Genomic DNA, 26,403 nt, shown 5'->3' with positions numbered 1-26,403 from the left:
GTTGATAAATATCTCCTTCACTTGTTCCCAGTCCCAACCTCCTCTCCCCACAATGCTGCCTTATTTTCTCTTTTCCATTTTCCCCCCAGACGTCAGCCTCAGATGGCCCAAACATTTCCCCTTGAGTACTCTTCTCTTGATCCATGCATAATTCAAAAGTCTAGATATAGCCTATCTTTTCTTCCACAGAATCTTTCTGCCCTCAAAGGTGAATGCAAATGTGGATTCAAATTTAAATTTCTACCCCTTGTTAAACAAGAAAGCACTTGAAACTGAAATTACATTTTTCCCCTTCTGACTTCTATTCTTCCATTATGTCTTAGGACAAATTTTTATTCATGACTAAAGCATAAAGCATTCTATGAACTGCTGGCTTGTTCTCCAGAAAGTTCTGTAAAATAGAGAAATATATATATATATATATATATATATATATATATATATATATATACACATATATATAAAATCTTGCAGAGAAATCTTACAGATTCTTTGTAATTTCTGGAACATGTTGATACTAAACTAAATATTCAATGATAGGAAATCTTTAAATACACCATGGTACAGCCATATGATACTGTATTGCGCAGCTGTTAATAAAGTATATATTTGGAGAATTTAGTCCCCTGATTGTTCAACATATGGTACTGAGCATAAAAAGCTGTATGCAAATTTGTTAGTGGAACACAGCCTAAAAAATATTTTCAAAGTATATATTTAGTATGGAAAAAGAAACTGCTAAGAAATAAAATAGCAAAGAAATAGTAGAAAATTAGTAGCATCTGTTAATGTAATTTTGAGTTACTCTCTATTTTTATGTTCTGTTGTGTACCTTTCCCACAATGCATACACATGACTTTTACAGCCAGAGAAGCATTCATTCATAAAGTGTGAGGCACTTTGGCACGCAATACTTCCTGATAATCGCACTAACTTTTCTGACTCAGATCATAAGCTGACATGGCTGTGTCCCACTTAGGAAAACCTTCAAAAGGTTGATGAGAGAACTGACAACATCTGAAAGCAGAGCTATTTTCTCTGCATGCACAGATAAAAGAATGAGTTCTTTCACTGAACTTGTAGAGACCAGATATGGATAATAATAATGACACCGAAGTTAACACCTCCTGGGCATGGGCATGGGGTGTGTGGCAGCAACATTTGGCAGCCCTTTTCATGTGGAACTTGGGAATTCACTGCTGCTAATGCAGGAACTACTTGCTCCCTGTGGATGCCACGTGTCTGGTTTCTGAATGTTTGCGTTATGCAGATGTGCTACATGCCTTATCTATTCTAATATATATTCTATTTAAAAGGTGATAGTGCACCTTTTTTTCCTTCCTTCCTTCCTTCCTCTTCCTTCCTTCCTTCCTTCCTTCCTTCCTTCCTTCCTTCCTTCCTTCCTTCCTTCCTTCCTTCCTTCCTCTTCCTTCCTTCCTTCCTTCCTTCCTTCCTTCCTTCCTTCCTTCCTTCCTTCCTTCCTTCCTTCCTTCCTTCCTTCCTTCCTTCCTTCCTTCCTTCCTTCCTTCCTTCCTTCCTTCCTTCCTTCTCTTTCTCTCTTTCTTCTTTCTTGGCTTTTGGATAAAATATCTTAATATGTATCCTAGGCTTTCCCCCTGCCTCAGCTTTCTGAATGTTTGCGTTATGCAGATGTGCTACATGTCTTATCTATTCTAATATATATTCTATTTAAAAGGTGATAGTGCACCTTTTTTTCTTTGTCGGTCATGGGGGGGGGGGCTGGGCCTGGGCACTGTCCCTCAGCAATTCAGCTCAAAGCTAGCGCTCTACCACTTGAGACACAGTGCCACTTCTGGCTTTTTTCTTTTTGCTTATGTGGCGCTGAGGAATCGAACCCAGGGCCTCATGCATGCTAGGCAAGCACTCCACCACTGAGCGACCTTCCCAGCCCAGATAGTGCACCTTTTTATAATTTTTAGAAATAAAACTGTATCCTATTGCAAAATGTCAATTTAAAAACTAAGCTTGACTTTTCTTTTGGTGTGAGTGAAACTATTTGTCCTTCCTTTACTTCTATCTCATTTCTTCTTTTTTAATTTAAATTTAACTTTTATTGTCCAGGTGATGTACAGAGGGGTTACAGTTCCATAAGTAAGGCAATGAGTACATTTCTTGTGGAACTTGTTCCCCCCCCTCAGTTTCACCCTCTTTCCCTCCCCCATCCCTCCCCCAGGCTGTACAGATCATTTCCACCATGTTGTCTTGTGAGGACCGCTGCTGGATTGGTTTCCCCTTTATCCTTCTCACCATTTTGTTGTTCCTTTCCCTGATTCAGATAAACATATACAATACCCAGGGTACCAAACTCAAATGCAGTAATTACTATTTAAAGAAAGATTAGATACGTATTTTTTACTTGCTATTTTAACATTGTATAGTTTCTTGTTATTTTTTTTTTACAGAACTGGGATTTGAACTCAAGGCCTTACCCTTGTTGAACAGGTTCTTTGCCACTTGAGCACAACCCTAAACTTTTGCTTCAATTGTTTTTCACATAGGGCCTCGCACTTACATTCACCCCAGGATTGCTCTTGGGACAGATCCCCCTAGCTATGCATCCCATGTAGCTGCTGGGATTATAGGTATTATTGACATACTCAGTTTATTTCTTGAGGTAGAGCCTTTCTTTTGGCCTATGCTATGTCCTCCCTATTTCTGCCTCAAATAGCTGGGATTACAGGTGTGTACTTCTGTATCTGGCTCAGATAACTTTCTTAAAGAAAACAATCATTTTTGTATGTGCACTAATTGTGCCATGTTTAACTTTATATTTATGTCCATTTGCTCACTACTACTTCCTTCACATCATAGTTTCTTCCATTTTAAATTTTCTCTGAATTCTTAGGGCTTCAATGATATACTAAGTTCCTGAATAATTTCCTTTTCCTTAAACAAAGCTTTTACCTTGACTCACAATTATTTTCATCAAAGCCTAAGCATTATTCCTTGTCTTTGTTTATTTATTTATTTTGCCAGTCCTGGGTCTTGAACTCTGGGCCGGGGCGCTGTCCCTGAGCTTCTTCGGCTCAAGGCTAGCACTCTACCACTTGAGCTATGGAGCCACTTCTAGCTTTTTCTGAGTAGTTTATTGGAGATAAAAATCCCCCAGGTTAAACCATGATCCCCAGATCTGAAGCTCCCAGGTAGCTAAGATTAGAGACATGGGAAGCTTGGTTTTGTTTTTGCTTTGTTTCATTTTCTTAGATAGGATTTTTCTATGTAGTCCAGGCTGGCCTTGAACTGGTGATTCTCTTGCCTAGGCCTTCTGAAAACTAGCCCTGGCTGTGGAGAAATCTGAATTCAGTCTCAAAACTGCATTTTCCATTATAGATGACCATGTTTTCTTCCTGGATGGATGACTACATGATTATTTCCCCAGCCTTTACAAAGCCTACCATTTTATACCTAGATATGAGTTTCTTTTCTTCTTTTCACTTGTACAAGATGATTTGCAAACTTGGCTCATTTTCTTTACGCTGAGGACATTTTCTTCTGATAAAATGAATTCCATTTTGGGAGTTTATTTTTCTTCTGAAATTCTATGCTTTTTATATTCATATAACTGCTCAATTTCATAATAATTTTCCTAAATCTTATGTGTTTTACTTTTAAAAGTCACAAGCTTGTTATTCACATTATTGATTTCCCTCTAAAATAGATGCTGTCTCGGATGCCTTGCAGACTCATGATCTATGGTTATATTTTGTGACGTGCCATCTCTTGTTATCTAAGAGCTAGCTCTCTTCAGTTCATCTTTTTTCTTTTTCTTTATCTTTTGTTTTACTTGTTTCTTGTTATAGAGTTGATAGTCAAAGACTATGTTCCAGAAATGAGCACACTGCCTCATTAAATACTATTCCAGATTTGACACTTCTTCTGATTTATTAATTTTTAAGGGAAGAAGAATCAATTCAAGCCTGGTGACAAATAGTCTATCTCCTCCCTTCACCAATTATCTGGATTGATTTTTGTCTATGTACATTCCCAGATGTCAACTTGAAGCAGACCCCAGTTTTTAAGATCTTGCAGGAGTTGATTTGGTACAAATCTACTGAACTTAACTGGGCTTTTTTTAAAAATGGGTTTCTGTCAGATTCTATGACTACCCCTGGAAGTCAGAGCATGACAGATGTTTTGTCTCTGTACTCTGTACTCTGTACTTTGTCATGTACTCTGTCCCAGCCCCCTCCCAGATCCTTACCAAAAGGCCACTTATTTTCTCTTTATTTCTTTTACTGTGTCATTTGACTCAAGACTACCGAGTTATCAGACTCATCCATGCCAGTCCTTTGTATTCTGTGTCATGGAGACCAAGGGTCTGAGGAGAGAGAAGGTGGAGGGAGGAATAGTTCTCTTTCTGGTTCAGAATGTAGATCTTGGGCCGGGGGGAAGAGTATGTGCTTTAGGTGCAAACTAAACCTCAGCAAATATTTTAAATTGAACACTGTCAAAATTAACAACTAACAGATACAGATATTGTTTCAGATATTGCCTGAATCACTTATGTTGACTTTTTTTTCTTTAATCCCTGACTGTTTTTCAGGTGTATACATGAGAAGTTTATTGAAAAAGAACCAGACTGCTATTGTGCTTTCTTGATAAAAAATAAGTGTGTGGGGTTAGTTCATGCTCACACTGATATGAATAGGCAAATTGGTTTCATGCAATACGATTTTAAAGTGAAACACATCTGGGAACAAAAGAATTCTGAATATCACACAAGAAAATTTTAATTCATTACTTATTTTTTTTAAATTTTAATTCTTCGTGGTGCTGAGGATTGAACTCTGGCCTCACACAGGATAGGGAAGCACTTTACCATCCTCAGCCCTTAGGATCAGAATTCATGATTGCTTTTTGAATTACAGTTTGTAGTTAGAATATAAGCTGGCAGCATTTTACTTTGTCAGCCTGTTACTAGAAGACCCTTGAATCCAGATGCCTAATTTTTCTTGAATGCCTAGTACTTTCTACAGCATTCCCACTTTGTTGACATTTCATTCCACCTTTCTGATTGGTCAGTGGAAGACAGGAAGTAGACAGGTGCTTTCTATAGTGACTTCTGAGAAACCTTTTCTATATGCTGTTTAGCCAAGAGCTTTAAGGTGACTGAAGTCCGATTTGATTGTGAGATGGGTACTGGTCACATTTCCTTAACTGTGGCATGTCAGAAAGTCTTAGGAAGGGTCTGAGAAATTCAAGGTGGAAAAGGGTACCACTCAGAGTGAGAGGTGGTAGAGAAGAGGAACATTAAGGCTGCGAGTGGCATTTCCCTCAATATCTGGGCTGGAGACGGAACATGTCTGACAGAACTGTACCAGGTACTGGGAGCGTAACAGTGAACAGAGTACGCAAAATCCTACCCTTTGGAAGAAAATACTTGGAAGTGACGGAGGAAGGGCAGGGCACATGATAAGTCATATTCTAGAGAGCATTACTGGGTAAGAAATTGGCTAAAAGCATGGTTTCAGGCTTACTGCTTTTTACCTTGGTTATTTGAATTCCCCCACGATGGATAACTTCTCAGGGGTGTGGTTAACCAGATTGTACCCATACTTTCTCTTAATTTCACTATTAATATTAACATTAATAGCATTCACATCACTAGTAATAACAACTTATATTAATAACACTAATATGAATATTCCAATACCAATTTGCTTAGGCATCTATGATATTGCTTAAAATAGTTTTGTAAAGAAATATATGCATCTGGGGCTGGGAAGGTGGCTCAGTGGTAGAGTGCTTGCCTTGCATGCATGAAGCCCTGGGTCTGATTCCTCAGTACCACATAACCAGAAAAAAAAAAAAGCCGGAAGTGGCACTATGGCTCAAGTGGTAGAGTGCTAGCCTTGAGCTGAAGAGCTGAGGGACAGCACCCAGGCCCAGAGTTCAAGACCATGACCGGACCTCCCCCCCACCCCCCAAAAAAGAAAAAGAAATATATGCATCTGTCATAAACATCTATTTTGCTACTCTTGTATTGTTTGTAAGGTTTACCTCACGCAGCCTTAGCTCCGTATCTGTTTTTGAATTTAAGGACGTGTCCTCAGTGGTTGATTTCAACTTACTCATGGCTTTAAGGCCTCTCCCAGGCCCTTCCAGATGCTAATGTTTCTACACTTCTCCTCTCACTGAGTTTTTCCATGCTGTCAGCGTGTTCATTTTGTGTTTAGTTGAATTAAGGAAAGATTGCTTTGTGCTCCATTTAGCTCCTCAAATACCAGAAAGGGAAGTTAACTACCACAGCATGTACACAGGTCAGTGTCCTGGATTCCGCCCTCATTTTCTTTTTCTAATTACCAGGTAAACCTCTTTCCTTCCATCCAGTGTTTGATTTTTTTTTGATTAAGTGCTACCATCTATTAAAACGAATCCTTAGACACTCCAGTTGCTGACTTTCTAATTATGTTTTCCCAAGTCTGTCCATTGTCAGACAACTTAGTATTAAAAAAGATGGTGCTTGTTTTTCCTATGAAAATTTTAATTCTTCAAAACTGAGCTTAATGAACTTTAAAAAAGAGTTGGTATTTGGTGGGGGGGGGCACAGAAACAATCTGCAGGGTAGTAAGGGAGACATAAAAGAAAATTCTAAAGTGGGGCATGTAGACAATGTATACTTATATTCTTAGAACAGCCTTATGATAAAGTTTTGTTTAATTTTTGAAAGGAGGCAGATAAATTGGAAAGAATTTTAAGTGAGTGCCTATGTAGAATGTAGAAATGGGAAGGTTATGTAAGAAAATGGAAGGATGAATCTCCATCAAAGTACCCTTCCTTTAATTCCTACAGAGAAAGAAAAAGTATTCAATACAGTCCCCTTCCTCTAGGAAGCTGCAGGAAGTTTGTAAACATTCATTTGTATAATTTATAATCTTGATGATAAATGAGTCTAAGTAGGAGTTTCTAATTCATTGATTACTAAGCTAGAGAATGCATAGAGGATGTTTGGTGTTTATATTATAAGTAACCCCTACTTTGTGAATGAATGTGATGAATTTTCACTTAGAGTTGGAAATTAGTTACAAAATTAATTAGGGAGGTGGAAAAGCTTAGAGACTCACAAATCAAGCGATTTTCCAATGTTAGCTGGTATCCATCTAGTCAAATGAGAGGAAAATTTCCCAGGGAGGAAATAGAGATTTGGGACTTCCTGAATATCTCTGCAGCTTGTGTGGTAGCTCTGTTTGGCATTCTTTGCTGATGCCAGCCATGTTTGTGGTTCGCTTATGGTTGTATTTTATGTGACTGACAACTTTAGTCTGTATTGCTTACATACCTGCTCATTTTGACAATCATTATCTTATGGGCTGTTTCCTTTTATTTTCCCTTTATGATGAGCTGGGTATGCATTATGAGTTTGAAGGCTCAGATTATTTCTTGTCACCTCCTAATGTCATTTTGCCTGCTACAGTGTTACAAATTTTTATTTTTATTGATTTTTTTTCTGAACTTCAAAAGATTGATTGTAAAATGAGCTTAAAGTTTAAGGTCTCACTGAAGTGTCCAAAGATTCAAGTCACCCCTTCCATCATTTTCTCCTGTTCTGTCTGTTTTCTCCTCACAGATTCATTTCAGAGTTTCCACTTCCTTTATCACATATGGACATTGAGTATTCTGGCTATCTCTTCCCTTATTCATTGCTGTTTTCATTCGTCTACCACCTCCCATACACACCCCTATAATCTACCTTCACCTTCTTGATATTTATTTTGTTAGACTTTCTGCTAATGGTTCAAAAGGTTTACTCCATGCAGTTTCACACCTTTATATAATATATTCGACTATGTTGTGAATATGTGCCTAGGTCTCTGTGTTTGTATGGGAGTTTGTAGTTTGGGTCTATGAGAGAAAACATGTGCCTTTGTGACCTGGAGGCCTTCTCTCAGTATGGTATTTTACAGATTTACAGGGGAAATCAGCATGGAGACTCCTCAGAAAACTAAACATGGAGTTAGCCTATGATCCAGCAATATCACTTTTGGCATTTGTACCAAAGACTGACTTTTTGAAGAAGTATAAAGGTTGTCTCTTTTTTTTCTAAATAAGATGTGTAGTTTTATTAGCATGCGCTGATGGTCGAGTTCCTGAATAACATGAGCTTAAAATACATTGCAAGTGTTTTGAACTGGTTTTGTTTAAAAGGTGGAGTCTAATTCTCTTTCCATCAAGTGTGGGCTGAATTGTGACTCATTTCCAACATGGGGAATGTTGTAATTTGCAATGTCCCCCAGACACTGGGACTCCTCTGCTGTTGTTTGCATTCATGTATTGTGCATTGTAGAGCAAACCGATGACCTTGTTAGACCAGCAAGGCAGGGATCCACAGGGAGGAAAGCTGAGCCTTCCCACCAAAAACAGCACCAACATGTCATGGCAGAGAGTCACATGGCCTCAGGTCCCAGTCTAGCTTAGGTGAGGGTAGCCATGCTTCCTTCTGCAGCAGTGAGTCAGGCAAGAGCCAGAACTGCTCAGTGGAGTGGCCGCTGCATCTCCAGCCCTTAGAAACTGAAAAAGAGCAAGTGATTCTCTTTTTTGCTTTTATTTTTGTCAGTCATGGGGCTTGAACTCTGCGCCTGGGCGCTGTCCCTTGGCTCTTCAGCTCAAGACAAGCATTCTACCACTTGAGCCACAGTGCCACTTCTGGTTTTCTGGTGGTTTATTGGAGATAAGAGTCTGCCCGGGCTGGATTTGAACCGCGATCCTCAGAGCTCAGCCTCCTGAGTCGCTAGGATTACAGGTGAGCCACCGGCATCCAGCAAGTTAGTCTGTTTTGAGCCCAAGTTTAGGTGTGATGTGCTCTACAGCAGTGGGTGACGAGCATATGGAGAAAGGGGTGCTACCAGAAGGCAAAGCTGAGAATGTGGGGAGGCCCTGGTTAGTAGGTGAGGGGAACAGATATTGAAGAGTTGAGGAGTGGTAAGGAATTGCTGAGGAGACTGGCCAAAGCTGCTTCTCATGGAGGCTTCAGGTAAGGGCCGATAGGAAAGTCCAGATAATTGATTTGGAAGTTAGAGAAGCGAGAAGTCTTCTCAGGTAGTGGCAGGAAGTTTAGTAGTACCGCCACTTGGGTCATATGGAAAAGGTGACTTTACAAGTTGGTGGCTATCCTGTTATGAAAATTTCTGGGCATAATAGTAAGGGTGGCTCTTGGTTTCTTCTTGATATGAGAGCAGAAAGGCAAGCCAAGGGGGGAGGGGACTAGAATATGTAAAGTAGTAAGGACCAACTAGGTTTGAACATCCCGGGTCTCTTCCAATCAGAAACAATGCCAACATGAAAGAATTGGTTTTTGGACAAAGATTGTATTCTCGGGAACACACAATGTAAAGATGAAGCCAAGCGTCTGAATGAATTTCAGATTCTTTGTGGGAGTCAGGTCAAATTCTTTGTGGGGAAGCAAAATGCCTTACACAAAGTTTAAGCATGGGTAAACTTGTGATTCTAAGCCAGGTCCATAAATGGAACTGCTCTTTCATTTCTAACCCATGGGAACCATGAGAAATAAACAGAATGTATTGTTGCTTGAAGCCATTAAGTGTTCCTTTAATTTGCTGTGGAGCAATACATAATGAATCTTCTAAGTGACTAATGACCTTTATTGTAAAATCAATAAGGAGATGTCCAGCCTCATGGCAGATGTAGCTGATGTGCCTAGGCCTTCTTCCTGAGTTTGTACACGGAAATGTGGAAGAAATCCCTTAAAGGTTATTGAAGAAAAGTGATGTGACTAAAAGAAAACAGAATCTCTAGATTCTAGAAACCTAGAGAAAAATCCTAGTCATACAGACCAGCGTAAACTGAACGCACTAATGTGGCTACTGAGGTTTCTTCTTTGATAGCAGATCCTGTGAAAGATGAGGTTAAAGCATTCATGCAGGGAGAGAGCCGGAAGGAAGTCCACCCATAAGGACAGGCTCGCATAAGCACTTACCCCTCCATAGGCTATGCAGCCTACAAAGCAACGATGACCCTAGTTGAACATTCAAGACTTTCTTCCTCACCGGAGGTGGTGCCTAGTCTAAGGACACATTTGTTCCACAAGGGATCATGGAGATTAAACTGAGTCTCCCACATGCTAGGACAGCACTCTACAGAGAGATACCTCCTCAGCTCCTATAAAAAGCAAAACTTACCAGTTTAAAAGAAAACATGGGATAAAATACACTATTATCTCTCGATAGGGATTAAATCTTTTTTTTAAAAAAAAAGATGTCAAGGAAGCATTCAGACATAGCACAAGTGAATAAACTCAATGACATCAAAATTGATACACCTTCTTTTCTTTTCTTTTCTTTTTGGTGCTGGTCCTGGATCTTAAACTCAGGGCCTATGTGCTGTACCAGAGCTTTTGTGTTCAAGGCTAGTGCTCCACTACTTGAGCCACAGCTCCACTTCTGGCTCTTTTTTTGGTGATGAGATAAGAGTCTCATGTTCTTTCCTGCCCGGGCTGGCTTTGAACTGTGATCCTCAGATTTCAGCCTTTTGAATAGCTAGGATTACAGGCATGAGCCACTGGCACCGGCTCAAAACTGATAACTTTTATAGTAAGAAAATACAAGTTATTGCAAATAAGAGAAACCATGGGATCTATGTTTCTTTGGGCCTGGCTTACTTCACTTAATATAATTTTTTCCAAGTCTTTCCATTTCCTAACAAATGAGGTGATATCATTCTTTCTGATGGAGGCATAGAATTCCAATATATATATATATATATATCTCACATTTTCTTCATTCATTTATCTACTGAGGGGCATCTGGGTTGGTTCCATATCTTAGCTATGGTAAATAAGGCTGCAATAAACATAGTTGTTCTGGTAGCTTTAGTATAGCCTTGTTTGTGATCGTTTGGGTAAATGCCCAAAAGTGGGATTGCTGGGTCATAGGGGAGCTCTATGTGGAGTCTTTTGAGGAACCTCCACACTGCTTTCCATAGTGGTTGAAAAGTTTACACTCCCACCAACAATGCAGTAGGGTTCCCTTTTGGCCATATCCCCTCAAGCAGAAAAGATCACAAGCTATATACATATGATCATATAAAATGATGTTAAACAAAATGATCCCCAAGATAGGGACATATCACTGTATTTGATGACAGTGCCCTTCATCTTGTATATACATTTTTATAATTTGGGGAGGGGAAGGAAAATAACAAAATGCTTAAATAAGGATACAAGTTGACCCATTGTAACGATGAGAGGTATAAGACACTATGTTGAAAATGAACTTTACAAATTGGGTGGAGGGGGGAGGGAGGGGTTGGGGAGGTGAGGAGAGAAAGGATAGTAGGGGAAAAACAAAGGAGGAGGTAACAATGCTTGATAAGAAATGTATTTATTACCTTACTCATGTAACTGTAACTTTATTGTTTTACAATAAAACAATATATATATATATATATAAACAAAAAAGAAAATTCATGTTGATGAATGTTTGAAAAGAGGGCAGATTGGAAAATAATGTTTGCAAGTGAGAACAAAAGATATGAACCCAGTCAGGCACTGATAGCTCACACCTGTAATCCTAGCTTCTCAGGAGGCTGAGGTTTGTGGTTTGAAGTCAGCCCAGGCAGGAAAGTCCATGAGACTTTTTAACCACCAAAAAGCTGGGAGTGGAGCTGTAGCTCAAATGCCAGGGTGCCAGTCTTGAGTAAAAAAAAAAAAGCCCCAGAACAGTGCCCAGGCCCTGAGTTAAAGCCTTAGGACTGACATACCTAGGAAAAAATACTTATAGAGAATTCAAAGAAGAGAAATATAAAAGGCTAACAAGCATGTGAAAGTGTTTAAAATTACTACTAATCAAGAAATGAAATAATAACAAACACAGTGTCTTGCGCAAATGAGTGACAGAAATTAAGAAGTCTCAAAGTACCTATTAATGGTGGAGACGTGAACATCCACAGAGTCTGGTGAGGGGCAGATTTGTTTTCTGCCAATTTGGATAACAATTTTAAAATACATCAGTTATATATTTTTAGATAGTGTAGATATATGTGGATGTGTACATATGAATAGAAAATTCAAGTGCATTCATATGCAGTATAGTTCTAAAACTGTGGAAATAGAATCATTAAATTCAGTAAAATCATATACTGAGAGTCTGGGAGGAAAGGCATAAAATGTGTCTTAAAAGAGCAGAACAATGCTTCTCCCATGCATCTGTAATGTGTTTGTGTTTATATTCTGAAATAGAATATGAAAAATGTTGACATTTATTCTTTTGAGTAACAGTTGTGTGGGGGCTGCTTTATTCTCTTGTACTTTGCTATGTATCAGAAATATTTGATTAGAAATGATGTTGATTTCAGTCTTTATTAAAGAAATAGAACTATGTTTATATCTCGTTGGTAAACATAAAACATTGCAACTATGACAATAAATGGAGATAATCATCTCAGTTTTTGCATATGATTTATTTCTGGTAATTATTTGATTTGTGTAATGTCAGTAAGAGCATGGTTTGCATACATATGCAGTTCCAAGTAGAAACAGGTATGTCGATACAATGGCTCATTTAACTGATGCAGAAAAATGAAAGTGAGAGGAAAACATTTGTTTTTATTTAGTAAGCTGTGATCACTACATACCCACCGTATTTATTATAAACATTACAGTGAGATGAGAGAAATTTGAACCTTACAGTAAGCACAATGGTATGGATCACACTGCCTGTCAGTGACCCAAGCAGTTCCTGACATAACCCAATTTACTGCAAAATTACCACGTAAGCAGAAGTTCATTACAGGTTTATTTGCATAAAACTGGTCATTCATCTAGTTCTGATTGTGTTGTGCTCATCTGATTTGGCCGGGCTAAGCTGGTCTCTGTTGGGCTTGTTCATGAATTTATGGTTCAATGAATGGCTGGGCATCTCTATTGAACACAGCAGGGTAGGCCCACACATCTGGGGATTGGTGGCTATGGGGGTCTGTGGGGACACAAGGTGACTATGTTGTACTCCAGGTGTTTCATTCCTCAGCAGCCTAGGTTAGGTGTATTCTTTTGGTGGTGGTGGAGGTTTGATAGCACCCAAGATAGAAACCAAATGAAACAAAAGGAAATAAGATAAAAACAGTGCAAGAGTTCTAACTGTTGCCATCCAGGATTCATCTAGGTTTAACTGAAGAGGTCTCTGTGTCAGTGGGAGATATATTCTAAGGCCTGCCAAAACAAAACACCTAACAACAACCACAAAAACTGGACAAGAGCAATAGTTAAGCTAGCAATGTAAGTTAATGAGTTGACAGTCTTGAATCTCTTACACTTCGGTACGCGGTGCCTTTGAATTGTCTAGTTTTTTTTATTAAAGTTTTAAGAGCATAATTTGTTTATTTAAATAATGCTATTTCCAGCACACTTTCAAAGGATACTTTGGAGAAAGACAAATCCAGCCTTCTAATGGTTTGAAATTAGCAATTCTTTAAAATAGCTGATCCAAAGTGACTTGTTCACCTGCCATACCTTGGAAATGTCAATTTGTTGTGGCAGATTTGGTCCTTGCTCTATATCACACTACAAAATGTATCCAGTGGTAATCTCTAAGCTTTTCTGTTTAAATAATAAAACATGAAGTAGTAGAACACTTAGAAATAACTTTTCACTATAAATAGAAATTTTGACAACAAATTTAAAAGCTTTCTCCTCCTTGAATTTTCATAGATGTTTGATAAGCATCCAGCATGGAAAGAAAAGCTAAATTTTGTAATTGTTGAGTTATTTGGAGCACTGTGTTGGCAGTGTGTTATACTCGAAGTTATTCAAGTCTTCTATTGTACATTTCTCTCGACATGATTTTTGTTATGTTTGAACAATGAACTATACCCAGGGAGTTGCTGGGTTCACGGAAATAGGTTCATGGAAAACCAACAGTAGCCTCATTTGTAATGGTTATTGATTTTATCCCCTGATAATTTACTGATTTCAAACTAGACACATGATGACACACAATCGAGTTGGGAAGAGATGAACCTCATCCACCGCAGTGGGACAGTGTAAGCCTCTACTTAGGAAAAAGGCCACTACCTCTCTTTCAATTTGTCAATATAAGCTCATTAGGAAAGAATTCAGGAGATAAAGCCGGGTGGTGGTGGTGGTGGCGGTGATTTAAAAAAAAAAAAGAGCCTATCATGGTGGTTCATACTTGTAACCTTAGCTACTCAGGAAGTTGAGATCAGGAGGATCTCAGGACAGTCAGAAAAAGTTCGCACAACCTCATCTCAACTAGTAAGAAACTGGGCGTGGGGCATACACTTATCATCCTAGCCCATAGGAAACATAAATAAATTACAATTTCAGCAGAACTAAGCAAGAAGCAAGTCGCTATTTGAAAAAAAAGATCACAACATCAAGAAGGACTGGAGCAAGTAGTAGAGTGAATGTCTGGCAAGTGCAAGGTCCTGAGTTCAAACTCTAGTGCTACCTCTGGCAAACCACTACCCGCGACAACAAAATAAGGAAAAGGGAAAAGAAAATAGTGTTGAAGGTATGGCCTTAGTAAATGAAAGCTCAGTCAAAGGAACAAAGGAAGAGACTGGATAGATAGAGCATCTGCATCCTCTCTCCAGATTCTCTAGTCTACCTATAGAAATGAAAGAGGCCGGAAAATGCTCAGTCCTGACTGGCTGATTGTGGATAACAGCTCATTGGTCAGGGAAGGGCAGCAAAATGATACTGTCCAGGGGCTGTTTATCTTGGCAGATGGGACAGGAACATGGCTAAGCAAGGGCCACAGAATTCAGTATGTGATGCTTGCAAGAGCAGAGAGACCTCCCCAACCCCAGCCCAACCTATGAATGGCTACCAGGCCCTATTATGAATTTAGATTCAGTTAGCCATTGGGGACTCTACATTGTTTTTCTTAAATATCGCTAATGCCTGTCTATTTATATACTAATTTACTTAATGAAGTCAAATCTCCTTTTGATTATCTGCTAAAACCTTTCACCTGGCTCAAAAAATGGTGAAGTTGCAGCCAGGTAATTATGGATGAATGTTTTAGGTGCTTTTCTTTTAAACCAATGGAGCCACTGACCTTTATGAAAATAAAAACAACAAAGAGAGTTGCATTTGTTTTATTTCTTCCAATTTTTCTTTATTTGACCCCTCTTTTCCCTGTCTCCTTGAAGATCGCTTAGCTCAAGTTTTAGTTTTTGTCTTTTGTTCCAAATTCAACTTGAAATTCATGCAACAATCCATTTTGAATTTCCAGGAAAGGTAAAAACAAGTTCTTTTTCCCAGTCAGCTAATGTTAAAATATTTCATAAACTGTTTCACAAAACCTTTTTTTAACATCTATTAATTGACTGAAAAGTTATATCTGCTTAAAACATTCCTGCTGCTCTTTCTGAAAAAAAAATGCTATACAGTTTTACGGCTAATGTTCACTTTTATTCTGAGTGTTGCTGACAATGTATATAATCATAGCAAACGTTCTTATCTGTGTTTTGACCTTGCTTTTCTAATCTGCAGTCCATCCAAGGAAAGTTTCTGTTATTTCTTAGTTTCTGTCTGTTTCCTGTCTCCCTCTCCTAAAAGCATCTTCAAGACTTAGATTTATTGTGCATTATTCTAATTTGAAAGCTGCTAGCATTTAGATTCATTCCCCAAATGCCCCCTTCTCATCTTTCCTGACGACTGAGGTTCAAAATCCTCTCAATTTACTCCCCAGGTTTTCATTCAGTACACATGTTTAATCTAGGTGCTCAGAATACAAAGATGTATAAGTCATGGTCCCTGTCCTCTAAAAAGACCTCATCATGCAGCAGGGAAGACAGGTGCAAAGACAGGAAATTACATTACAGAATGATAAGTACTGCTGGAAAGGAGAGCACCAGGGACACAGTTGTAAGGAAGAGGAATAAAATTCTGCATCAGGACCAGGGAGAGGCTCTTCCTAAAGAAAGGCAATGCTTGGACTATTCCTTGAATGATGAGTGGATTAAACCATTTTTGGTCATGAGTTTTGTTGCAGGTAATATGTGGATACAGAAGAGGGTAACACATTTTCCCCACTTTTGTTTTCTTCAGTGACAGTAAGAAATGGTATAGATGATCCTGAATCAGACTAACATGTGTATTTTGATATAGTTTGTCCATGGAGCTAATCCTTAAAGCCATATTGATTTTTAATTCTTAGTTTAGGAGGACTCTAGAGTATCCTTGTGAGCATCCACCTTCCCACTCTCCACACCTGGTTTTTGTTCTCTCATTTAGTAACATTGTTCAAGATTGTATAGGTTAGCCCTGTGGAATCACAATTTTTGAAGAGGGAGAGACACGGACATAAAAGAATGATATGACTTGAGCGTGAGCCATCAGGTTAGTGCTGGCTTTGAAGCTGGGAAAAGGAGCCAGAAGTCAAAGGGTGATGGTTCTGCCAGAACGAGAACCTGTTTAGAGTCTCCAGTAGATTAGTTGTCAGCTGTCACTTGTGGTAACTTTCTGCAGGAACAATAGATGAGAGAGTTTTTACAGTATATGCTCAAGCATAAAGCCCATCATCTGACACATTATTCACATTCCATTCTATGCCACGATTTAAAAGAACTCTGCTTCTTCTTCATAATTTGACTATAAGGGCCTTCTATTTGTTAATCAAGATATCCACAGTTCTTTGATAACTAAAGAATCTATGACTAATGTCCACTTAGTGCTATTGTAACCCTAAGCAGTATCTAATATCCAGCACATACAAAAACATACACACAGCCTAAATATCCAATTAACAATTGGATATTTATATACCTTATTGTATACCTTATTTCTTATCCATCAAATACACTTCAAATACACCAATCAAATACACCCTAAAATACACCAACATTTCCTACTATCTATTGAATCTCATCTGACTTAAAAACTTCCTGTTACTTAAAAGATATAAGTGTAGTCGAGCAGTTGTTGATGGAACTAAATGGCAAGCTTGGGGTCCAGGTTTACTCTGAAGCTACTGAAAAATGAAAAGTTTCTTGTAAAATAATGGTGGAGGACAGGGAATGGCCAGAGCACATGCTACTCATGTAAGACTTTCAAGCTGATCATTCAGACATGGTTTTAACTATAAATATCCAGGTTGCTGTTCTCCAAGCAAGTTCTGATTGTATTCCAACCTTCACTCATCCTGTTGCAATAATAAGTATCCATGACTTGGTAGTGGCTGTGTCCCCACTGGAGATTTACCCATTTAAAGAGTTTCTGAGGTGAATCACTATGGGAAACTGGAAGGCAAAAGTTCAAATGATAGGAAACAGAAGGGAAAAATTTTCTTTGGATACGTTTTTAAACTATAGACTTAGCTATTCTAGAATATACAGTGGTTGACCGATGCATCACTATGGGTGAACAAATACAGGTCTTGCTCTGTAAAGCTCTGAGTTGTTTTTTTTTTTTTTTTCACTTGGGTCCAGTTGTGGGGCCTGAACTCTGGGCCTGGGCGCTGTCCCTCAACTCTTCAGCTCAAGGCTAGCACTCTAGCACTTGAGCCACAGCACCACTTCCGGCTTTTTTCTTTTTGCTTATGTGGTGCTGAGGAATCCAACCCAGGGCCTCAGGCATGCAAGGCAAGCGCTCTACCACTGAGCCACCTTCCCAGCCCTCTGTACAGCTCTTAGGAGCAATGAGTGCTCCTCAAACTATGTCTTTTCCATACTTCTCCACCCAATGGAACAGGTTACAACTAAGTAGGAAATAACTTCCAAGAATGTCCTGGCTGGCGATATGCACTCAAGTAATGTTCATTGACATGTCTGCTTATCACAGTCCTTGTCAAACTTCTGTGGCTGTATTTTAGAGGGAACCTAAAATGTCAGCTTTTCCTTTCTATCCCTGTCTTATAGTATCCAGCTTAATTTATTTCAGTATATGATTCATTATATGGAGCTTTTTTTTATTTACACTTTGGAAAACATGACTTCTGTCCTTAAAAAAAAGGTTTTAATGTAAAACTACCTGGAGTTAATCTTCTATTAAAATATCAATGAGTTGTAAACAATATTTAAAGTATGATAATGATGTATGTTTTAGAGAAATATGTTATATAGTTAAAAATGTGATACCATAAAGGCAAATAACTTCCTAGCTAAAATACTAGTTAAAAACCTATGATTGAAGTAGCCATTTTAATGTTGTAATGGAAGGAAAGTTGGAAAAAAAAACCCTGAAGTAGTGATGGTAAACCAGAGACAGTGTTCACAGTTGGAAACTAAAGAAATGTGCCTAAATGCTCATTGGCTCAATGAGTGTTATTGGCACAACCAGTCTTACCCTACATCTCAGACTCAGGAATAACACTGGTGTATGTGTGTTAGGCTCATCTTCATAGCTCAGCAGTCATTCTGAAAAGAATCTTGGAGGTGGGCACTATTATCTCACCCACACTAGAGAGATGAGACCATGGTAGTTTAACTCTTCCTGAAGATATCAAGACTTGCGAGTAGAGAATATGGTCTTTGCACCCAGGCCCTCGAGCTCCGCAATCAGGAATCCTTATCACTACATCACAGTGCCTTGAAAGGAGACTTTGGACAATGGGGAGTGGGAATGGTTTGTTCTGAGACGAACTGATCTGTTGCAGTCTAAGCTATCTTTCATGGCAACAATGGGATGTAAGTTGTAGATTAATCCTTGTTCTATTTGTAGGAGGGTTACAAGAGAAGAGAAAAAAATATGGCACATTCATATTTGTGGTGTGGCACACCACACTATTCTAATAGTTTTAACAATCTCCATGATGTGTGATAAGTAGATAGATCTGGAGGTTTAGAAGATGGGAACTTGAAGCTGGACTTGACAGCCAGAGGCCATTAGGCATTTGGTATTAAGTTGCAGAAAACAGCAATTGTTCTGAAAATAATTTTGATCTTTTAAAGGGCTTTTAGTATAGAGGTTAACTTCTGTTTCCTGTACTATGAATCGTTTAAGCACTGGGAATTCGGGGGCCACTGAGCTGCGGGATCCAAAGGTTCCCTCCCTGGAGAGTATCAGTCTTGCTGGAGTTGGGCATAGGTAGTGTGGTGGATGGAAGGGCAGCCATGGAGAGAGGTATGCAGTTTGTAGCCTCTGCGGCTCTACTTCTTGACTTTGGAAGGCAGGTCTGCGGTGTTGTCTGCAGGCTCTCTGTATCTCAGAACTCTCCTGGGTTGATAAGGACTTTCCAATCAGCCTTTTTCATTATCTCCTGCCTGCTTTAACGTCAGACATATTCACATTCATCAGTCTTGTCTTATCTGAACAATGAGCGGGAAAGAGGACCAGGCACACTAAAAGAGGTAATATGCAGAGACTTTAATTATATTCACACTCAAAGAGTCTGGAAAGAAGGCTGTGTGAGTGAGTAACCATCACTGCCAGACACGCCACAGCCCATTTCTGACTGATTGATGAGGGGATCGTGTAGTCCTAGGATGCCTTTCAGGGTGTCCTTCAAGTTTTGTAGCATCAATGTCCTGACTTTCTGCAAAGAGTTGCTGTAGCCTGGTTACTCTGTTCAGAGCAGCAAAAGGAATAGCGATGGTTAGTTTGCTGCAAGGAGAATTTGCTTGAGAATCTTTAGTGTGCAGGGTCTGTTCGCAGTGTGTGAGTGTGTGTGTGTGTGTGTGTGTGTGTGTGTGTGTATAATCTCTGTTTTCAGGAGCTCCCAGTAAAGAGGTAAGGAAGGACAGAGAAGTAGAAGAGGAGAAGTCATCCTGTGAGAGGATACAGAGGATAGAGAAGTGTCAGCAACATGACTAGAGGAAGGAGGGACATTGGAGTGGGGTCTTCTGCTCCTCCACTGGCATAGAGCTGAATGGCCCCTCTATCAGATATCTTCCTGGAAAATTTAGAAAAATGAATTCCAGGCTGTACCCCAGACCAACTAACTCTCACTCTCTGGGGTGGGGAGGGAAGTATTTAGGCAATAAGGTTTTTCAAAGTTTTCGTGTAATACAAGGCAGCCATGTTTGGAAACCACTGTCTAGAATTCCATCACGCAAAAGTAAGAGAAGAGAGGATCACATGCAGTTTGGAAACTGTTGCTAGTTGGGAACTAGAAATAAACATCAGTGGTTCCCTCTGGCCAGGTTCAAACATAGGAGCACATTGGAGTTTACTAGGAAAGCTTTACTAGGAAAGTTTACTAGGAAAGTTTACTAGTATGGAATGTGTGTTGTGAACCAACTTCAAGTTAAAGGTCCTTACATGTTCCTTGTGTTTTCTTTTCTGAAAAACAGTGGGAAAACTGGCATCATAAAGCATATTTTAAAGCAGATCAGCTCATTTGAGAAGGCAGAAAGAAGATGCATGCATTTAGATATTAACATTAAAATTATGGAAAGTTTTTTCTTTGAGGATTTGTTGTTGGGGGATTTAATTTTTTGAGTTCCAGGTATATTTTAGATATGAGACCCTTGTCCATTGTATGGCTAGTGAAGATCTTCTCCCAATCGTGGGCTTTCTATTGATCTTGCTAGCTATGTCATTTGCATTGCAGAAGCTCTGCAATTTCATGCAATCCATTTGTCCAACCTTTCTTTGATTTGTTGTGTTTCTGGGTCTCTACTGAGAAAATTTCAGCCTGTGCCAAGGAGACAAGGGGTTTCTCCTATTCTTTCCTGTAGTGTTTTCAGAGTGTCTGCTTTGACTCCAAGGTCTTTGATCCATTTGGAGTTGATTCTGGTGCAGGCTGATATATAAGGATCTAGCTTTAGTTTTCTACAAGTGATTAACCAATTTTGCCAGCACCATTTACTGAAGAGGCTGTCTTTCTTCCATTCTATATTTTTAGCTCCCTTATCAAAGATTAGATGGCTATAGGTCTGTAGGTTCATTTCTGGGTTTTCCATTATATTCCATTGGTCCTGAGGTCTGTTCTTGTGCCAGTACCAAGCTGTTTTGATTATTATGGCTTTGTAGTAGTTTGAAATTTGATATTGATATTCCTCCAGCAGTGTTCTTTTTGTTAAGGATCATTTTTGCTATTCGGGGTCTTTTATTGTTCCATATGAATTTTTGGATTGCCTCTTCTATTTCCTTGAAGAATGAAGTTGGAATATTGATAGGTATCACACTGAATTTGTAGATAGCCTTGGGGAGTATTGCCATTTTCATGATGCTGATCCTTCCACTCCAGGAGCATGGGAGGTTTTTTCACTTTCTAAGTTCTGTTTGATTTCCTTTTTCAAGATTTTAAAGTTTTCATCATAGAGGTCCTTCACTTCTTTAGTTAATTCCTAGGTATTTTATTTCTATTACAAAAGGAGCTGCTTTCCTGATTTCAGCCACGCTTTACTTATTGTTGGCATACAGAAGAGCCATTGATTTTTGAGGGTTAATTTTATACCCTGCTAGTAATTTGGGAGTGGAGTCCATGAGATTCTTTAAATACAAGATCATGTCATCTGCTAAGAGGGAGAGTTTTACTTCCTCTTTCTCTATTTGGATCCCCTTATGTTTGCATCTTGTCTTATTACTGTAGCTAGGCATTCTAATACTAAATTGAAGAGAAGTGGAAAGAGTAGACATCCTTGTCTTGTTCCTAATTTAACAGGAAATGGCTTTAGTTTTTCACCATTAAGTATAATGCTGCCTGTAGGTTTGTCATATACAGCCTTTATTGTATTGAGGAATGTTCCATGGATTCCTAACCTTCATCATAAAGGGGTGTTGGATCTTGTCAAATGCTTTTTCTGCATCTATTGAGATAACCATGTGGTTCTTATCCTTGCTCTTGTTGATGTGATGAATTATATTAATTGATTTGTGTATATTGAACCAGTTTTGCATCCCTGAAATGAATCCTGTTTGATCGTGGTGTATGATTTTTTGGATGAATTGTTGAAGTCGATTGGCCAGAATTTTGTTGAGAAGTTTTGCATCAATGTTCATCAAAGAAATGGGTCTATAGTTCCTTTTCTTTGGTGAATCCCTGCCTGGTTTTGGAATGAGGGTTATGATGGCTTCATACAATGAGTTTGGTAGTAAACTTTCTCTTTCAATTTCATTGAAGAGTTGGAGGAGTATTGGTGTGAGCTCTTCTTTGAAGGCCTTGTAGAATTCTACTGTAAATCCATCCAGTCCTGGGCTTTTCTTAGATGGGAGGTCGTTTATTGCTGTTTCTATTTCAATGCTTGATATGGGCCTGCCTGTTAAGTTGTTATAACTCATTTTGGTTTAGTTTCGGCATGTTGATATTTGCTAGGAAAAGGTCCATTTCTGTCAGGTTCTCAAACTTACTAGCATAAAGGTTTGAGAAGTATTCCCTTATAATGTTCTGAATCTTGTTTTTTCCATTCTCATCTCTGAGTTTGTTTATTTGGGTGTGATCTCTTCTTTTTCTGATAAGATTTGCTAAGGGTCTGTCAATTTTGTTAATTTTTTCAATGAACCAACTCTTCGTTTTGTTGATTCTGTTTATGTTTTTTTTTGGATTCTAATTCATTTAATTCTGATTTAATTATAATTATTTCTTTCAGTCTACTGGATTGGGGTTTAGCTTGCTGCTCTTTCACTGAGATACCACCTCACCCCAGTTAGAATTACTATAATCAAGAAGTCTAATAACAACAGGTGCTGGAGGGGATGTGGTCAGAAGGGAACCCTACTGCATTGTTTGTGGGAGTGTAAACTTGTTCAACTACTTTGGAAAGTAGTATGGAGGTTCCTCAAAAGACTCCACATAGAGCTTCCCTATGACCCAGCAATCCCACTTTTGGGCATTTACCTGAATGATCACAAACAAGACCATACTAAAGCTACCAGCACGACTATGTTTCTTGCAGCATTATTTACCATAGCTAAGATATGGAACCAACCCAGATGCCCCTCAGTAGATGAATGGATCAAGAAAATGTGGTATATATACACAATGGAATTCTATGCCTCCATCAGAAAGAATGACATTGCCCCATTTGTTAGGAAATGGAAAGGCTTGGAAAAAATTATATTAAGTGAAGTAAGCCAGGCCCAAAGAAACATAGGTCCCATGGTTTCCCTTATTTGCCATATCTAGTATATGTCTGAGACAAGCAGAAATGTTCAGACAAGTTGATGTCAGGCAAAATGAACCCCAAGATAAGGATTCAAATGGTTTTTCTTTCTTGCTATAGTTTCTAACATATTTATAAGATGATTTCTTTGTTGCTTGGTATGTCCCTCCCCCACAGTATAATCCCTGTTTTCACTGTATTTGATGTTTGTATAATTTGTGGAGGGGAAGGGAAAAACAAATTGTTTAAATAGGAATACAGGTGGACCCATTGCAACAATGAGATGTACAAGACATTATGTCAAAAAACGAACTTTACAACTTTGGTGAGGGGGTTGGGGGGAGATGGGAGGGAAGGGATGGTAAGGGGAAGCAAAGGAGGAGGCAACAATGCTTGATAAGAAATGTACTCATTACCTTGCTCATGTAATTGTAACCCCTCTGTAACAGATTTTCACAATAAACAAAACTTTATTAATAAAAAATTATGGAAATAGTTCATTTGTAGGTTTTTACCATCCTACAAACTCAGGACATCTTTTTTTAAACCAGTACTGGGGATTGAATTTAGGGCCTCACACTTACTAGGTAAACACCCTATCACTGAACCATACTTTCAGCCATTTCCTATACTGGTTGTTGTTTTTTTTTATTGTTTTGTTTTGTTTTTTGTTTTTGGTCAGTCATGGGGCTTGAACTCTGGGCTTGGGGACTGTTCCTGAGCTCTTCAGCTCAAGCAGCACTCTTCTGCTTGGGCCATAGTGCTACTTTGTTTTTTTGGTCTTTTATCAGAGATAAGAGTCTCACGGACTTTTCTGCCTGGGCTGGCTTTGAACCTCAATCCTCAGATCTCAGCCTCCTGAGTAGCTAGGATTACAGGTGTGAGCCACTGATGCCCGGCTGTACTGTTTCTTTTTGAGTAAGGACTCATTTTCTGTCCAGGCATGCTCCTGGACTGTGATCCTCCTGTTTATGATTCTCACTATAGCTGAGATGCCAGGCATATACCACTATACCCAGCTTTGTCTGTTGTGATTGAATCTCATGGGCTTTTCTGCCTGGATTGATTAGAATTGAAATCTTCCTGATCTTAGCCTCCAAACTTGATAGGATTACCATGTGAACTAACAGTACTTGGCTTCATTTAGGATTGATTATTAAAATTCTATATGTATATTCTATATGTGAGGCCTTCCAGGCTTCACATATATGCCCAATTCAGTTAACTTACTGGTTTTATTACCTTGTATCTCACATATTATTTCACTTAGTTACTACAACAAGCTTATGAAATAGATAACTATGATTGATTATTACCATTACTCAAATGATGCCCAGGGAGGTTAAATAAGTGTCCTGTAGTCTTACATAGCTTGAAAGTTGGGTTCAAAGCCTCATCAGTCTGATTCCTAATGAGTCCCTTTCTTATGTCCTCCCCCATCCCCCGACCCAATGTGGGGTGATGTCATTGGGATGAGCCTGGTTTTGAAACCAGAATGTTGAGTCACTCTGGAATATAGTGCTTTCTTTACAGTGACCATACATGAGGTGCATGTTTAAAATAATTGTGTGTTCATCCTTTTGAAGAACATCTATTCAGGAAGTGGCGCTGTAGCTCAAGTGGTAGAGCGCTTGCCTTGAGCTGAAAGAGCACAGGGACAGTGCTCAGGCCCAGACCCCATGACCGACAAAAAAAAAAAAAAAAAAAGAAGATCTATTCATAGATACACATATATCTTTATCTATAAGAATGTGATTCTTTTTAGTGAAAACATTATACAAATGTCAATTTTGTTTCCCTATCAGAAAATACAACTCCATTTCCCATAGTATTTATGGAAAACTTGTATGGAAGAAAAGTATAGACAGGCTTGTTTACTACTTTTTTTTTAAACACTACCCTTAATGTCTTATAGAGATCATTTCATCTGTCTGGTTCCTGATACTTTTCAATCTAGATGGATCTTTTCAGCTCTTGATCTGAAGCAGGAAGGTTCTGAAACACGCAGCTTTGTCCCCTTGGGGGACTTAATCAGGCAGAGAAGGAAGTTTTGAGCCTCTAACAGGTACATTAAGGGGAGTTCTGAAGTTTGTCAAGCTTGACAGGAAATTGCTTGGGGGAGTCTAAGAAACTCAGACAGGCTGGGTTCAGGCAGGCACTGGATTTTGGAGTTGTTTAGATTGTTTAATATTGTTAGGACGGAAAAAACTTCAATTACATAAGATGCAATCCATTTGGCACTTGGAACTGATTGTCCTGCTGATGACAAATTTTCTTGGATCTGGAAGGCTCCCAATTTGGTCCTTCCCTTTTGTATGTTCCTTATAGTATTGGTACCAGTTTTCTCTCTAAGCTAGGCAAGACTTCTAGTACAGCTCTGAGGGTAAAGACAGGCTAGATCTATAGTGTGTACATCTATGAGGATGTACACATAGTTATCTCAGGCTGGTCAGATACAGCCAGTGCTGTCCTAGGCTAAAGAGGAAAGGTGTTGATGTTTCTGTGTGACATGGTGGAAGAGGGCCTACTAGGTTCTTCGTTTCCTCAAAGGGAAAAAAAATCCTTAGGTATAGAGTTTGAGGAGTTTCTCAAAGTAAAAGTAGGAACAGGAAGGAACAGAGTGGATTGCCTAATTAGAGATCATATGCCCAGAGCCTAGGATTTCAGAGGTTTTATGGTCTTTGTGTAATGACTATGCTATGGTAAAATCATGGAGGACTTTTCCTGGAATAGAGTCAGTTCATTCAGGGAGGAGACTTCCCTACATGGTCCATTTGCAGTCAAGGTGGTACATACATAAAACCACAACTTCAGTTATATATGAATGAGGTCTTGGCCAGTATAGACTTCTACAGATTTTCTACGTAAATGAAACAAAAGACAGGGGATTTGTAACAGTGACAGATTCACTAACAGTGGCAGAATGTGTCACCAAGGTATTAAAAGAGTATGTGAATAGAATTTAGGACTAAAAAAGGGCACTGGGAGCTCTCGTCTGTTTTTGTGGGTGACAGTGGCTGGGTCTAACCCTTTCTTTCTTCCGACATCTTTTCCCCATGCGGTTTCAAGTCTAGGATCTTCACGGCCATGCCCACTCTCTCCAGTTAGTGCTTTGCCATGTTTTACCTGGACCAGGACTGTAGACTCCTGCCTATTCACCAGGCTGTCTTGTTAAACTCCAAATTTATTACCAGTTGCTCTCAGTGAATAAGCTCCTCTTCCAGGCATCAAAATCCCATAGTTGTGTTGTGATACGCTCAGTCTTCCCTTGGAATGACCATTTATCTGGTGTCAGGGGACTGGATGGAAAAGCCAAAAGCAGGGCATACAGGCCACAATGGGATGAGCCATTCCCTCCCTTCTGGTCTTTTGGATCCTCCTCCACAGGGAACACCCAACAGTTAGCAAGTGGCTCCCAAC

This window comes from Dipodomys spectabilis, unplaced genomic scaffold (genome assembly GCF_019054845.1).
Source record: "Dipodomys spectabilis isolate Male_0828 unplaced genomic scaffold, ASM1905484v1 ptg000746l, whole genome shotgun sequence".
In the NCBI taxonomy this organism is placed as follows: domain Eukaryota; kingdom Metazoa; phylum Chordata; class Mammalia; order Rodentia; family Heteromyidae; genus Dipodomys; species Dipodomys spectabilis.
Note: the sequence above shows the minus strand (reverse complement) of the source record.